Source organism: Gymnoscopelus braueri, assembly GCF_963280865.1.
Source record: "Gymnoscopelus braueri genome assembly, chromosome: 18".
Lineage (NCBI taxonomy): Eukaryota > Metazoa > Chordata > Actinopteri > Myctophiformes > Myctophidae > Gymnoscopelus > Gymnoscopelus braueri.
Window position 1 is genome coordinate 49,914,225 of NC_137618.1, and position 16,731 is coordinate 49,930,955.

General features: G+C 44.1%; 1 long non-coding RNA gene across 2 annotated transcripts in view; it reads left to right on the forward strand.

The window, feature by feature from the left end:
* Window positions 1–10,261: 10,261 nt before the first annotated feature.
* Window positions 10,262–16,731, forward strand: part of LOC308105742 — a 29,701-nt gene continuing 23,231 nt past the window's right edge. For both annotated transcript variants that reach the window (XR_013934933.1, XR_013934934.1), the window contains exon 1: window positions 10,262–10,282. This is a non-coding gene — a long non-coding RNA (uncharacterized lncRNA). The remainder of the gene's footprint in view (window positions 10,283–16,731) is intronic.

Consider the following 16,731-nt stretch of genomic DNA (forward strand, 5'->3'; position numbering starts at 1 on the left):
TATTTGAAATCTGAACGTTTATGTAGATGTACGGGTTGTAAATAGAGAAAGTACAAACACCAGGTTGAATTCAGCCAGGACTCTATAGTGACAACGGTCGCAACGTAGCTGATGCGCAGCATCTCGACTATAGTCGACCAGTGGGTCAAATTCATTTGGGTGGAAGAAGTACTCGGATATTTTACTTAAGTAAAAGTAGCAATACCACAATATAAAAATACTCTGTTACAAGTAAAAGGCCTGTGCTCAAAATGTTACTTGAGTTCAATCAAAGTAAAAGTACAAAAGTATTGGCATCAAAATATACTTAAAGTACTGAAATGTTTGAAAATAGCTGATCTACAAGCTCACAATGCGTCGCGATGCGCGTTGTGAGCTTGTAGATCGGCTATTTTTAAATAGTCTATGTAAAATAGGGCAAATAAATAAATATAAATGTTTTATAATGTCATGATTATATCTGCAAAGTCACTAGTATTAACTAAAGCGTTCAAATAATTGTAGTGGAGTAAAAGTACAATATTTTCCTCTGAGATGTAGTGGAGTAGAAGTAAAAGTATTGAAAATTGGAAATACTCGAGTAAAGTGAAAAATACCTCAATTGTACTTAAGTACAGTACTTGAGTAAATGTACTTAGTTACTTTCCTCCACAGCACCACCCACAGGCCAGGCATATATACTACAGCGTTTTCAGTTTGTGGTGTTTTCAGTGGTTTCGTGTGGACACACACATTTCTTGAGACGATTCCGTGTGTACGGTAAACTTTTTGAAAACGACTCTGTGACATTTTTTAAAACGTCTCCGTGTGGATGTGGCCTGTTTGGGTCATACGGGTCGCTATGCGACACGTCATTGTAGATTGGCCATTTTCGTTCAAACAATGCAATATTTGTTGCGCATGTTTGGACATAAAAAATAAGTTACACCACCGTATGTTGAACGATCCACTTAGACGCTAAAATACCATTATTTAATCAGTGGTGGACCGTAACATAGTACAATCACTTGAGTTTAAATAAATGTTTGAATACTTTAACAATAAAATAATCGTTTATATGTGTAATGTTTAATCTTGAGTTAAAACTTTATAGAACCTTGTGAAATTATTGATTAATGTATTATTTTTTATTTCTTTTTTTTAACGACCTGTACCAGCAAAACCGACAAAGAACAATAATAATGGTGCTATTGTTGCAGGTCCCAGGTAGCCAGGACAAACATACAGATAATAATGTCCTGTTTAACAGGAGAGAGGAGAACACAGATTGTTTTAGTTGTTTGCAGACTGGTTGCTCTCATTGGAATTTATTAACAGAATTCACAGATTCACAATTCACTTTGTTTCCCATTTTCTTAGTTACTTTGTATCATCATTTCAATGTCTTTTACTTTGTCTTCCACTTTGTTTTCACCAAAATCACTCAATTAAACCACAACTGTATTACTGGAGTTAAACACCATTACAATATTGCATGTTCTTCCCATATTCTTTTCCATATTCTTTTCCATAGCAAACATGTTCACCTCATCACTTCCAAACATACAATACAGTACCCAATTAGACCTTCATTAACTGTCTTGTCTTTCTCAGGAATATTCACCTTTAACTTAATGCACTTTTAGCAAGTATTTATTTAAGCAATTATACTTTTCTTCTTCTTAGTAATGCAGCTTTAAGTTACTGTACTTGAAATGTTCATTGACCAAATCCTGAGAGTTTAACTAATATAACCATGTCCAAACAGAATAAAGTAGCATGTCAAACTTCTTACAGAACACACAAAATATACCAAAATACATTATTAATACTTATACAAAACTGGAGCTCTTATTGGGAATCTGAATTAGGATCAGAAGGTCCTATGTAAACATTGCGCACTCACGTCGCCATTTTGCATTGATTGCTCCAGCCAAACTACTGTGTTCTGCACTGGATTCATTCACAAACAATAACCACATCTTGTAAACACTTTAGAGTTAGGCTCCACCATCAGAACGTGTACTTAATGTTATAATGATCACATTGATACCATTTAGTGAGTTGATGCACCACAACTAACCTGTTTAACAGGAGAAAGGAGAACACAGATTGTTTTAGTTGTTTGCAGACTGGTTGCTCTCATTGGAATGACGTGAGCTTCCTGTCTGAAGGTTAGTATCCCATGAGGGAGAAAACACTCTGATACTGCCCCCTACTGACCAAGCTGAATACTCATACTGATAAAGTAACACTGACAGCTCCAAAAACGATTTCAAAGCACAAAAATAAAATAAATAAATCACACAAAAATGTGACACATTATGGGTGGGTCACACGCTCCCCGACAAAGAAAATGACTCCCGGCATTCAAAAAACAAAATACTCTTTTCAATACACTTTTTTTCAAGTCAAAACTTGTATGTACATGTCTGCGTGTATGTTAGTATGCAAAGGAAGGGACAGTGTATGGCATCATGACAGTGTATGGCAGTGTTGGGTATAGTGTGGGATAGGGTGGGTAATGTGGTGTTGTTCCCCATGCTGGCAATGTTTGTGGTCCGCAAAGTCCAATACTGTTGGCTGACCCCATTGGCTGGTAGGATGGCTGACCAAGAGACTCATATGTCAGCGTCCTGGGTGGTCTCCTGTCTCGCACTGGTCTTCTGACTGAATCACACTGAGGGGATGTAGGACTGTCATGGTTAGTGTCATACCTGGCTTGGTCATGTTCATGTTCTGCATTCTGTTCATCATAATGTTGTTCATATCCATGTTCACTGAATTGTTCTTGCTCCATCAGTTCATGTTCCTCTGCCGTGAAGCTGGGATGCTGTCTGTGCTCTCCTGCTTGTATAGTCAGCCTTACTTGTTCATGTAAGGATGGAGAGGTCACAGGGTTTCTTTGAGGCACATGGGTGGTTGTTACATTTGGCCTGTGTGGCTCCGCTGGCCTTGATACTCTGAGCCAGTACTGTGCTCTGGGGACATCTTCATCTTCATCAGATGAAGCACTGCTTTGGAAAGGCTCTCTCTCTGTATTCCTTTCAACCTGACTCCTGTTCCTTTGTCTCTCTTTAGTTGGTGCTTGGCTCTTTGACTGTTCCACCACACTCACAGGCAAGTCATTCACAAGGTGGAGAAGATTCCTGTGCAGAGTACGGACTTTGCTGCTACCTGTCTCTGGAGACACTTTGTAAACAGGGCTGTCATTTATTTGTTCCTTAACGATGTTTACTGTTTGTTCCCAGTAGGACCTGAGTTTTCCTGGACCTCCTCTCTCACTCATGTTGCGAACTAAAACTCTGTCACCGGGCTGTAAAACAACCCCCTTCACATGACGGTCATAGCGCTTCTTGCCTCGTGCACTGGACTGCTGACTGTTTTCAGATGCAATGCGGTAGGCTTCTTTCATTCTCACAGCCCATTTGTCCGCGTATCCTTGGGGTGTTTCACCCTCCTCTTCAGAGGACAGACCAAAGAGCAGATCTACGGGGAGGCGGGGGTGGCGCCCAAACATGAGGTAGTGGGGTGAGAACCCTGTGGCCTCGTGTCTAGTGCAGTTATATGCGTGCACCACCTGTGGTAAATGATCCTTCCAGTTACTCTTTTTCTCCTCTTGCAGTGTTCTCAACATCTGAAGCAACGTCCGATTGAATCTCTCGGCAGGGTTTCCCTGTGGATGGTATGGGGTTGTCCTGGAGTGACCCACCCCAGAGAGCTGCTGCAGGGTCTTAAACAGGGAATTCTCAAATTCACGGCCTTGGTCGTGGTGTAATTTGGATAAAAACCCAAACCGAGGAATAAAGTCATTGAATATTTTCTCTGCAGCTGTTCTGCCTGACTTATTTCGTGTTGGATACGCTTGGGCAAATCTGGTGAAGTGGTCTATGACTACTAAGATGTATTCGTATCCACCCTTGCTCTGCTCCAAGTGCATGTAATCGATAGACACAAGCTCAAGAGGTGCACTGGTCGTGATGCTGCCCATCGGTGCTCTATCATGGACCACAGGTTTCTTTTGCTTGATACAGGGGCACTGTTTTGTGACATAGGCCTCAATGTCCTTTTTCATGAAGGGCCAATAGAAACGATCTCTTGCCAGCCCAATGACTCTCTCTGATCCTAGATGAGCCATGTCATCATGGAGATGCTTCAATACGAGGGGCCGATATTCAGAAGGTAGGACGAGCTGCTGTCGCCCTCCGGCGCTCCTGTACAGCAGGTCACACTCCATATACAGTTTACCCCACTCATGCATGAGTCTTTTCACAGGGCCACCTGCTTTCTTCCTGTCCTCATTTGTCAGTGCTGTCTTTGACTGTTTCAGCTTGATTATCTCACTGATGGCTGCATCCTGCCTCTGAGCTCTGATCAGTTCACTTTGGCTGATGGTCGGTACTGGGGACTTAACTTGTGACTCTGAACTTTGGGCCAGGTTAAGAAAAGCAACATAGGCGATGTCACGCCTTTTTGCAGCCTCACTTCCCTCCCAAGTAGCACGTATTGCATCTCTGTTGAGCTCTTCAGTACACTCCTCAACATAATTGTTTATGTCCAGTGGGAGACGGGAGAGTGTGTCAGCATCCACATTGACTTTTCCTGGCCTGTACTTTAGGTTGAATCTGAAGTCAGCAAGCTCTCCGACCCATCTGTAGCCTGTGGCGTTCAGCTTTGCAGTACTCATCACGTATGTCAGTGGATTATTGTCTGTATACACTGTAAAGGACGGGGCATAAAACAGATAATCCCTGAATTTTTCACATACCGCCCACTTTAAGGCTAAAAACTCCAGCTTTCCAGAGTGAAGGTTGTAGTTCTTTTCAGCGGGGGTCAATGTCCTTGAGCCATATGCGATGACTTTCAACTTTCCACTCTGACGCTGGTACAAGACTGCACCGAGTCCCTGCTGACAGGCGTCTGTGTGGAGGGTAAAGGGCAGTTCAAAGTCAGGGTATGTTAGTACAGGTGGGTGTGACAGGGTGTCAATGAGCTGCTCGAGGATAGTCTGGTGACAATCAGTCCACTGTATGGGGGTCTTTGAGGGCATCTGTGCTCCTTTACCTTTCTTTATCTTCCCCTGTTGTGCTTCAGGATTTCCTTTCACTTGTAGCAGCCCATACATTGGCTTCGCGATACGGGAGAAATCTTGGATATACATCCTGTAATAACTCAAAAAACCTAACAGTTTACGGACATCCCCCACCGTAGTGGGTCTCTTCTCCCTCAGTGACATTACAGCCTCGATGTCTTTTGGGTCTATTCTCACCCCATTAGCTGACACCAACCTCCCCACATACCTGACCTCTGGCTTGAACAGTTCACATTTTGTGGGTCGCAGCTTGACACCATGACGTTGCAGGGCTCTCAGGACTCGACGCACTGCTTCGACATGATCAGCGAAGGACTTGGAGTAACAGAGGATGTCGTCAAGGTAAGGAATACAGCATTCATCACGCAAGTTGACAAGCATCTCCTCCATGCTGCGCTGGAAAGCAGCGGGGGCATTGCTGAGACCAAACGGTATTCTCACCCACTCATGTAGACCCCAAGGCGATATGAAGGCTGTCATGTGGCGGGATCCTTCGGCTATGTAGCCCTGATGATAGGCTTTGCCTTGGTCAAGTATGGTGAACCAGCTGTGGCCGCCCAGGGTGTCCAAGAGATCCTGGATGCGAGGCAGTGGGTGGCGGTCTGGTACTGTTTTCTGGTTCAACTGCCTGTAATCAATACACAGTCTTAGAGATCCATCACGTTTTCTGACACAGACAACAGGTGCTGCAAAGGGTGATTTTGACTTGACAATCCAGCCTTTTGCAAGCAGCTCTTGGATGTACTGTTTGACCTCTTGATAGAGTGGTTTGGGAATGGAGGCATATGTTTTTTGGACTGGAATGTCATCTTTTAGACTGATGGTCATGTGGAGGCTTGGGACCAATGTCACCATCATCGTGAGCAAAAGCTCCTGATTCCTCCATCAACATTTGTTTCACCTCCTCTTGTTGCTCATCTGTCAGATGACTGACATCCACTGGCGGGTGCCACAGGTCTGCAGTCGGTGGGACCTGATTAGAACTGGGGAGAGGTGAAGAGTCAACAGCGTTTACATGGATACTCTTAGGGTCTCTGTGGGGACTGTCTGTCTCTATGACTTTGTCAATGGGCTCAATGCGGCCTAGGACTGTAAAGCTTGGCAAGGTCACATCATGTTGGGAGTGGTTTGACACTGGCACTTTAATGAAACACCTGTCTGTCTGGTGAATCTCCATTAGGCCTGCTCCAATGCTCAATGTCTCCAGCTGTACACTGTCAAGGTTGGGTTCAAACAACACAAATGGCTCTGAGGGGTTAATATTGGCTGGAACCCTGCACTTAATGTGAACTACCTGACCTGAACAAATAGTGACCTCTTTGAAACCCACTTTTACAGCAGCATGTTCCTCTTCTGGGGAGTTCTGAGTCCGAATAAAACTCACTATGGCCCCAGCACTAGCATCATCAATCTCCATGGCACCGGCAAGGAGGTTAGACAGAATGGACATGAGTTTAGGCCGGCCTTCATTGCTCTTAATGAGTTCTTGGATTACATTAAAACCAACTACTGGTCTGTCTAGTTTCAGGCAACTCACTAGGAAGGGTACACGGATGGATAAGTCTGGATCATCATTGCCTTGCAGGTTTACCACCACTTCAACCCATCCGTCGTAGGGCACTTCATCACCTGTGACTGCAGACACATTCAGCTCATTATCCATTAGCTCACAGAGAGGTCGAATATCTTGGCCGGGCAGGTACTTGTTTTTCCACGTGCGGTCAATTAGGCTCACATTGGCTCCCGTGTCCAGCAGGACAGTGACAGCGTAGCCATTCATACTACATTTTAGCAGGGACTGGCGGCCAATGAGTGGGGCTACTAACTTGCATGGCTGTGATGTATTGTGAGATTGTATTGTGCTGGCATCACTGACCTTAGCTGACTTTGGTTTTGGGCCTGTTTGGGGTTGGGACATGGGCTCCGGAGCAGTCAAGGGTTGTCCCTCTGTCTTGACCGCACACCGTTTCCCGACGGTTTCTGTTTCTTTAAGCACCCAACTGCACGATGGCCTTCTTCTCCGCATACGAAGCAGTGGTTGCAATTTGGAATGGACTGTGCGACACATTGTGGGCAGCCATAGGGTCTCTGTGTCTTTCTCTCTGATCTGGGCTGGTCAGAGTTATAGTAAGGGGTTGGTGCACACCGCTGCTCTGGTGCATGGGCCTGTGTAACTAGCTGTTTCAGGGTCTCCATTGCCTGGGTCAATGCTTCAACCTGTGAACTCAGTCTCTGTATCGTGTCATCTTTACTGACTGTGCTAACTCTTACCTCACTCTTAACTTTCTCCTCAGGTTCAGCCTGGGTGCTATGGGCTTGGGTTACCTTACGGGCAGAGCTGCGGCCAAATCTGCGCTTTCTCTCACTTTCCTCTGTTGTGGTCTTTATCACCTGTCGCAGCAAAGCTTCATCAGATACTGTCGGGTCAGCAAGGAGAGGCTTGATCTCACGCCTGACATCTTCATACTTCTCTCCTATTCCCTGACATATTGTGTTCAAGAATATGCATTGTATGGTGGAGGCATCATACTGAACAACTGAGCCTGTCTGTTTAGTAGTGAACATAATTTTTTGTTTGAGGCCAATCATTCTATACAAGAATTGCTGTGGTGTCTCATTTTCATGTTGCTTGGCACACATCAAGTCCTGAAAGAGCTCTGTGCATCCTTTTTCACCTAGGTGTGACTGGAGGAAGCTTTTGAGTTCTGTGACAGTCAGGTCGTCTTTGTTTGTCAACATATCTCTGAAGTTGCAAGGTTTGATTGCACGGAGCACACCTCTTATGACCTCACCCTCAGTGTGTTTCTCTCTGAGACCTTCATCTATTTGTTTGCATAAGCTGTTGTAGCTGAGTTCAGATGTAGTGTCACTTATTTGGCCCCCATGTATCCTGAACTCTTTTCGCTGGAGATAAGCAAGATCTTGTAGGGAGACCAATCTCTCTCGGGTTTGGCGTGGTGGTGTGGTGTCGATATCACTTTGGTGACGCGGCCGGTTGCCACCTTGTGCTGGGGTTCTTAGAGTCATTAGGGGGTCATTTGCATCACGGTTGTTCAGGTGTGGGTCAGTTGTGGTTGCCAGACCAGAAGATGTGGTGGGAGTCACTGTAAACTCCTGTAGTTTCCTGCCTATGTCTTCATACATGGCTTGTAGGTGCTCTACATTTGGCGTGGTTGTGTGGGCGTGTGTACTGGGGTTAGTGTGTGGTTGTGTAGTGTCACCCGAGTGTGTGGGTGGTGCATTTGAACCAGGTGGATGTGTTACATCATCTGAAATGACAACAGGAAATTAAAAACAATCACGCTTTTTGATAACCTTCAATATTACACCATTCAATATCATCAACCGACCAATACCATCATCTTCAGAATTAAGCAGATCATCAGATTGTATAAAGGAAAGGATATGGTCGATGCAGCTTTCGTCATCAGTTGAGCTCAGCTTGTCTGTTCCTGGATGATCAGTTCCGATGGACATCGCAACCTCATAGGCTTCGGTGCCTGAGAGATTGTAAAGTTTCTTTTTCATGCTCCATAAGATTTCTTTGCGTACTTGAGACATGGCCTTAGCTGCAGTGATGACACCTTGCTTCTGTCGTCGCCCTGCAGCCACTTCACTTCGCCTCTGTAGTCGCACTGAGTCTCTGTAGTTGCACTGCAGTCTCTGTAGTCACACTGCAGTATCTGTAGTTGCACTGCGGTCTCTGTAGTCACACTGCAGTCTCTGTAGTTGCACTGCAGTCTCTGTAGTCACACTGCAGTCTCTGTAGTCGCACTGCAGTCTCTGTAGTCACACTGCAGTCTCTGTAGTCGCACTGCAGTATCTGTAGTCACACTGCAGTCTCTGTAGTCACACTGCAGTCTCTGTAGTCGCACTGCAGTCTCTGTAGTTGCACTGCAGTCTCTTCGGCTCTGTAGTCGCAAGTCACCTCTGTACTGTAGTCGCACTGCAGTCGCGCCACCTCTTCTCTGTAGCCGCACTGTAGACACACCACCTCTGCTCTGTAGCCGCACTGCAGACACGCCACCTCACTTTAGTAACGTGCAGTCACTCTGGCCTTCGGGTTCATATATCACTGGATCAGCAACCGTCAAACCCTCAATGGCGTTGCCGATCCCGGACGAGCCCCCAAATATCTGTTGCAGGTCCCAGGTAGCCAGGACAAACATACAGATAATAATGTCCTGTTTAACAGGAGAAAGGAGAACACAGATTGTTTTAGTTGTTTGCAGACTGGTTGCTCTCATTGGAATTTATTAACAGAATTCACAGATTCACAATTCACTTTGTTTCCCATTTTCTTAGTTACTTTGTATCATCATTTCAATGTCTTTTACTTTGTCTTCCACTTTGTTTTCACCAAAATCACTCAATTAAACCACAACTGTATTACTGGAGTTAAACACCATTACAATATTGCATGTTCTTCCCATATTCTTTTCCATATTCTTTTCCATAGCAAACATGTTCACCTCATCACTTCCAAACATACAATACAGTACCCAATTAGACCTTCATTAACTGTCTTGTCTTTCTCAGGAATATTCACCTTTAACTTAATGCACTTTTAGCAAGTATTTATTTAAGCAATTATACTTTTCTTCTTCTTAGTAATGCAGCTTTAAGTTACTGTACTTGAAATGTTCATTGACCAAATCCTGAGAGTTTAACTAATATAACCATGTCCAAACAGAATAAAGTAGCATGTCAAACTTCTTACAGAACACACAAAATATACCAAAATACATTATTAATACTTATACAAAACGGGAGCTCTTATTGGGAATCTGAATTAGGATCAGAAGGTCCTATGTAAACATTGCGCACTCACGTCGCCATTTTGCATTGATTGCTCCAGCCAAACTACTGTGTTCTGCACTGGATTCATTCACAAACAATAACCACATCTTGTAAACACTTTAGAGTTAGGCTCCACCATCAGAACGTGTACTTAATGTTATAATGATCACATTGATACCATTTAGTGAGTTGATGCACCACAACTAACCTGCTTCCTGTCTGCAGGTTAGTATCCCATGAGGGAGAAAACACTCTGATACTGCCCCCTACTGACCAAGCTGAATACTCATACTGATAAAGTAACACTGACAGCTCCAAAAACGATTTCAAAGCACAAAAATAAAATAAATAAATCAACACAAAAATGTGACACATTATGGGTGGGTCACACTATCAGATCAAACACCACAGGTAATTGTTAATAGATTGTTTCGTGAGTTTTACATGTAACTGGCCTTAAAAACAATGTATATCTCACCACTAGTAAGACAACATTATTCACCTTTCCTTGAGTTGGGCCATGTGTTGAATATATTGTTTAAATCAATCAGTAGCCTATTTACATTTATTTACAGCTCTCTTCTAGGTGATGTCTAGAAGTGGCAAACTGCTTACTTTTGTCACATTTGATCTATCTATCTATCTATCTATCTATCTATCTATCTATCTATCTATCTATCTATTTACATTACATTACAGTCATTTAGCAGACGCTTTTATCCAAAGCGACTTACAATAAGTGCATTCAACATAGGTAGGTAACGAAACTACTAATCACCAGAAGTCTTAAGTGCATTTCCTGCAAAAACAAGCAACCAAGAGTATACCTAGCGCTAAGGTAAAAGTGCAATATATCAGCTACCTACTTTCTTAAACAGATGAGACAAAATAGCGAAATCAAATGAGCACGAGCTAAAACAAATAAGTGTATCGACTAAACAAGATCCAATAAAACAATACAACAATAAAACAAGATTTCGTACAACTAGTTAACAACAAGTAGGCCAGGCAAAGAGGAAGGGTAGTGTTTCCTGAAGAGGTGGGTTTTCAGCCTGCGGCGAAAGATGGGCAGTGACTCTGCTGTCCTGACATCAGTGGGAAGTTCATTCCACCACTGTGGGGCCAGAACAGAAAAAAGTCGTGACCGTGTCGATCGACCAGAAGGACCCTTGAGTGACGAGGCAGTCAGTCGCCCCGAGGTGGCAGACCGAAGTGGTCGGGCAGGGGTGTAAGCATCGACCATAGCCCGGAGGTAAGAAGGAGCTGTTCCTTTCACTGCCCTATAGGCTAGCACCAGGGTTTTAAACTGAATGCGAGCCGCTACGGGGAGCCAGTGTAGAGAACGGAGAAGGATAGTTGTGTGGGAGAACTTGGGGCGGTTGAACACCAGACGAGCCGCAGCTTTCTGAACAAGCTCCAGAGGTCTGATGGCAGATGCCGGAGCACCAGCAAGGAGGGAGTTGCAGTAGTCCAGGCGGGAGATGACAAGAGCCTGGATGAGCACCTGGGCTGCCTTCTCCGTGAGGAAGGGGCGAATCCTCCTGATGTTGTAGAGGAGGAATCTGCAGGACCGTGTCACCGATGCAATGTTTGCCGAGAACGACAGTTGATCGTCCAAGGTCACACCCAGATTCTTCGCAGTCCGAGTTGACGTCACCACAGCATTATCAATGGTGATGGCCATGTCTCGGTGCGGACAGCCCTTCCCCGGGATGAACATCAGCTCGGTCTTGTCCAGGTTGAGCTTCAGGTGGTTCGTCGACATCCACTCCGAGATGTCAGCCAGACAAGCAGCAATGCGTGCCTCCACTTGTGTGTCAGAGGGGGGGAATGAGAGGATCAGCTGGGTGTCATCGGCATAGCAGTGGTAGGAAAAGCCATGGGAGTGGATGACAGCACCAAGAGATGTAGTGCAGAGAGAGAAAAGAAGAGGACCCAGAACCGAGCCTTGGGGAACCCCAGTAGTGTATCTATCTATCTATCTATCTATCTATCTATCTATCTATCTATCTATCTATATGGCTATTCCACAACAATGACTGCAACTCCTTGCAACTATTTGTGGAGCAGTTACTCTGCTCTCTTCCTTATGATAGTAAGGTCTAGATAATCTGGATGGTAAAGTGCTGAGAATATAGCATCTCCTATCTGTCATAATATTAATAGATGTTTGGAGATGTTTGGATGTGGGTCTATGTCCAAAGATGTGGAAGGAGGCTAAGGTTATTCCTATAGGTCTAGGCTATACCTAGACCTATAAGTATTTTACCTGTTTTGAGCAAAATCATGGAAAAGTTGGTGCATTTATGGGTTATTTTCAACAGCTTATTGGTTATTATCAACAGCTTGTAGAAAAAGATGAACTTGGACTCAGAGGATCAAAGTTGATGAGCAGTTGCGTAGTTTTATTTAGCTTCCATCATTGTTACAGTCAAGGAAGGAGACAGTCAGGTCAAAAACTTGAGATGTTGTCCGTTGGTCGAATCGTGGAGGATCTCGCGGCTGTCTGTCTGTCGACCAGCAGCTTGTAGCCTGCTCATATACTGTTTAGATCTAATCTAATAACCTGCATAATACAATTGTATGCATACACGGGATCTAATAACCTATGGAATGATCTCATGCCTGTTGCACAGGCCTAGTCACATGTAGAAGGGGACAAACACATTATGTTCTATGTTACATGTAGCTTGTAAAATATCCTATATTCCCCCCTTTGTGGCACCCTAGTGTCACAACGAAACGGGGGAGCATACACAATACAACGATATGATCAGGACCAATGACAATGAAAATAACAAAACAAGTATATGATAATCATCAATCACATAGACATATATAGAGCCTATGTAAACGGACTCCACACCGCCGTCAGGTCCCCCTCAAGAAGGAAAGACAAGCAGAAAGATTAGGCACACACAACAGAGGCCAAATGCATACAGGGTGAATGCTCACATTCAATGCATGTAGCCCCTCTTCGTTGTTAACACATCAAATACAGCCATACAGTTTAACTATACCAACTGGGCTGTAGTACAGTGCTTGTCAAATAAAATACACAATCGGCAATCACCTTAACACACTACGGCCATCAAGAAATGGCCGATCTACAAGCTTCTCCAAGGCCACTTAAGCAAAAACGGGCCAAGGAAGGACGTTCCACCAGGTGGAAAACAGTCATATCTTTTTACATGTTACACAGCATTACGGGCAGTAAATAGCCAATATGATTACCTCAATTGTGTTTCAATTTGAAAGCGCTGCACAAACACATACAAATCACAATAGTAGAATCACAATAGTAGAAATACGAGGCACAATATCACAACAAGGCATATAGGTGTTGTAATTAGTGTGGCCAAGGCATATACACTTAACGTAAACAAGTGGTGTAATAAATGTGATTAATCCATATATATATCAAAAGAATCCCTATCACCCATGTCAACCTTGTCGTCATCATAATCTAGAATGCGTGTGGCCTCACTGTCTACCTCGCCAAGACGCACGGGTGGAGACAGGACGATGTGCTGCCCAACTGCCGCCCCCATTACACGTTTAACCATGGTCTGAAGCAGTGGGACCACACAGCATATCAATAATAAAAACAAAAATAACACCAGGCCTAGGATAAATCCGACCCTGACCAAGCTCGCCCTCCAAGAAGATGACAGAAGCCATCCCAACCAACTGGTATCCTCACCACCCTTAGTGTGACTGACATGTTCGTCTTTAAGTGTTTTCAACAGTTCAAGAGCCCCCGTGATGTTCCCCCCTTCTCCGGTGTGCATTGGAATTACAGTGCAGCAGTCGCTCCCTATTTTTGCGCAGGCCCCTTGTTCCTCCGCAAAAAGTGTATCTAGGAGGAATCTATTTTGTAACGTCATTGTGGAAGTGGCATGCAGTTGTTCACTAAAGTACTCAAATGTAGTGATGGTAAAATTGATGAATCGTTGCTGATTATACCACAAAAAAATTATCCAACGACCGTTTGTTTCAGGATAAAAGAACGGATTAAATTGCAGCGTATCCTCTGGCATAGCTCTATGCTCCCATGGAATATTCATCGGACCAAACGGGCCCATTTCCACCTTTCCATCAAGACTAGCGAATTTCAGGTCTTTAACGCTCTCAGCACCTTTCTCATCCGTAACATCAGTTGATCTTTTAAGTCTTGTCGAATTCCCATGCAGTGTCAAAATTGACAATGGGCCTGTGAGCATAACAGGGGCACATACTCCAATCCAATTACGCTCTAAATAATCGTGAATTTGCTCACCCCCACAATACCAAAAAATGTCAGCTACTGAACGAGTCCCCCCTTGCAAGCTTGGCAGTGGGAACCCATGACGTATAACCGTTCCATTGTCAGCCTTGCGTGCATGAACATGAGCGTTATGTGCGATCACTTCCGTACATCGCATGGGAAGATCCGTCCTATTGTTACAGGCACGTCCTTCCGTGTAATCTGAGCACTGCAAATCATTCTGATTTGGACCAGATACAAGACATAGTGGGAACACAATTCCCTCAGGAATGTTTACAAATGGCGGCACAAATGCATTGCCACTTAGAGTGAGCAACTCAAAGTCCTTACATCTACTGGATTTGTACAGGTCCACACTTGCTTCGGTCTGTCCCATGAATGACAGAATGCATTGAATATAGCATTTCTCCTTTACTGCTGTTTTCAAATCTTCAACACATTGATTCGGTTCAAAAGGTAAAGGTTGAACCCAGGGTGTTCTATTAGCATTATAACACGTAATACAAGTTTCTGTAGTCACACGCTGAGCCGAGAATCGCATCCATTCATAAAACAAATTCTTTTGACCACGTGCTGTGACCTGCTTATTAGCAGACACAAAGGCTTGTACTGCAGTTTTGGCTGGTGCACCAATAACAGAACAAATACTATCACCCAAAAGTGTACAAATCAAAATCCACATCACACTCCAAACTCCCTTCATCTGGCCTAATTTATACTGTCTCATGATCTTCTGTATTCTTCACAGCTGATGTTGTCTCCACACTAGACTCCTCCCTCTGTTGTTCCCTTCACCTGAGGGCATGAGAACAGTCCCAATCAATTAAGTAGTAAATCTAACTGTAATCCTAAAGGTGTCAGGTCCATGGAGAAATGTACTCAAACGTAGCTGCTAGACCATTATTCTAATACAGTAAGTGTCCAGAACTGAATGTCTTGACCATCATGTCCAGCATGTACACTATATTTGGTTGTTTGCATCTGTTGGTCCCAGTTGCGCATAAACAATGTCTTAATGAGTGGGATGCAACAACAGAATATTACACTTGCGATAATCAGACTAAGTAATATGACTAATTCTAGGTGGACCAAATAAGTGCTCCACTCAGTGACTTTAGTAGTTGACAGTTGTTTTGAAGTAGTTAAAGTGTTTGTTGTTGATGTAACTGATGCATGTAAGGGTGTTGTCGTTACCGTTGTGGGTGTGGTATTTGTTGTGACTATATACGATGTGTCTCCAGTAGTTATTAACAACACAGGGTCTGTATTCAACTGAGCACTTCCACTGAACCGTACTTCAGTAGTCATTTGATTTGGTTCAGATTCAACCGTAACTACTGTAGATTCAACCGTAACTACTGTAGATTCAACCGTAACTACTGTACTAATTCTTTCAGTTAATTGTAGAGGTGTTCCAGGCCTACTAGTCCCCACTTCTAAAGGCACAGTTGGTATTACGTCGATCTGCCTCAACTCGGCTTTAGTCATAGTTACAAGTGCTACTTCTACTTCCTCTGATATCACTGTTCTAAATGTTAGAGGCAGAGGTTCTATTGTTATATCAGTTAGAGGTTCTATTGTTATATCAGTTAGAGGTTCTATTGTTAGAGGTTCTGTTGTTATATCATTTAGAGGTTCTGTTGTTATATCATTTAGAGGTTCTGTTGTTATATCATTTAGCTCTTCCGTCCCCCCTTCTGTGACGACAGTCACAGATGAGCTAAGAACAGAATCTGCATGTAGGGTTGTAAAAATGGAAAACGAAGCCACATCCAAGGGTTGTGGAAGGGTAGGATCAGGGGTTCGGGGAACGGAGTCCGATGCCTCCAAGGTGGAAGCCACAAACTGGACCTTCACCGTGGGCGGGGCTGGAATGGAACCAGAAGTTACAGTGTCCAGTATTGGACTCAAATCAGATAGCAAAGTTGGGAGGCCCGGCGCAGGCGTTAACGCAACCTCCACCATAAATGCTGGATCTGAGGTTGGAATAACCGGGCTGACCGAGCTGGAGGAGAACCCGATGGAATTAAACGAGACAAGATCGGATGTGGTCGGCAATGTCGGAGTCGTCGGCATTGCGATAGAAGTAGCGTCCGAGGCCAACTGCCTGCATCTTCTCCTTGGTCTTCTTTCCATCCATAAGCTGCAAGTGAGTGAGTTTTCGAACTGCCTCAATATCTTGCTCACGCAATGATTTTTCCTTCGCCCTAACACTCTCGATATGGTGTGCCAAGTTGTCAGTGTGCCAAGTTGTCAGTGTACACGTTGCGAGTCATGGACTGTAGTCCAACAATTTCATCCAATTTACATCTGACCTGTCTAGGTAGTCCCTGCTGAATTTTCTCCCTTAATATGGCCTCTTCCATCTGATTGTCCTCCGGATTCTTCCCAACGATATCCCGCCATTGTTGATATGATCTGGCCACGTACGCGCGGGGGTTCTCATTGTCCCCCAAGGAATTGATTATGATACTATTCGGATGCATGTTAGTTTGATACATCTCCTGCAATACCTGGCCCAAACGCCCTCTGTATGCCGAAAAGAATTCCGCATCGAAAACAGCTGTATTGACATAATGTCCGAGGCCGGCCC